Raw genomic sequence first — 1,104 nt, 5'->3', positions numbered from 1 at the left:
AAATTGATTTTATATATGCTTCGTGGTGTATGTAAAAAAAGTTATATTTTGAATTATTTTTATTTTTATTTTTCACACATATATGATCATATTTGTAAAGTTGGTATTTTAATAAACACACATTTATTTATTAACACTCAATAATTAACATTAACATCAAATTTTAACACAGGATTTAATTATTTTTTATTATTTTTGAAATTAAAAAAAAAAAAAAGAAAATTAACACTAAGAGGGGTAACGGGGTAAAAACAGATCTGTTCAAAAAAAAATAATTTCGAAAAAAAAAAAAACAAAAACCTCCCAAATTTTTTTTTTTTTTTATTAATTTTATTTATCAGTTTTTATTGCGACACCAACAACTTAAAAATTTTTAATAGAAAACATATATAGTTAAATTCAATAAATTATTTTTTTTTATTATCCATTTTTTGCATATTAAAAATTAATTTTTGTTGTGTGTTTTTAATGTATTTTGTTAATATGTGTGTTTTTTTGTTTGTGTTACCAACAACACACAACCAGTTCATTCAATTATGTAAAGCTCGTTATAACTCAGTTCCTTAATAAAAACTATTCCCTGTGTTTATAGTGGTTACTTTGTGTTTATTATAATAATGATACTATTAAAAAATATTATATTTTTAAAAATTAACAATAATATAATTTGTACAAGTAATAATAACTTAACACAATACCCCCCCCCCATCCAAATATATTTACAATCACATTCACACCAATATAGAATCAAGATTAAGTTCAAATTAACAAATCTAAAAATAAGTGATAGAAAAATTTGCAAACTTTTTTTTTTTTTTTTTTTTATCATTATTTGTTTTTAAATTTTTTTTTAATAATATTCTCTATTGTGTATTAGATTGAACAACAACTATAATATTATATTAAATAAAAATATAGTTTAAAATCAAATTCGTAAATGTAAATATAAACCAATATATTAAACTATAAATTTAATTTTCATACATTAATTTTTATTTAAGTTTTTTAACAATACAGACAATAGCTCGCCCAATTCTTGCATTGTAACTCTCCCAAAGAAAACTAAAATTAATAAAAAAAATTTTATATAAATAATAATAGTAA

The sequence above is a fragment of the Dictyostelium purpureum genome (assembly GCF_000190715.1).
Source record: "Dictyostelium purpureum unplaced genomic scaffold DICPUscaffold_251, whole genome shotgun sequence".
NCBI classification, from domain to species: domain Eukaryota; phylum Evosea; class Eumycetozoa; order Dictyosteliales; family Dictyosteliaceae; genus Dictyostelium; species Dictyostelium purpureum.
Note: the sequence above shows the minus strand (reverse complement) of the source record.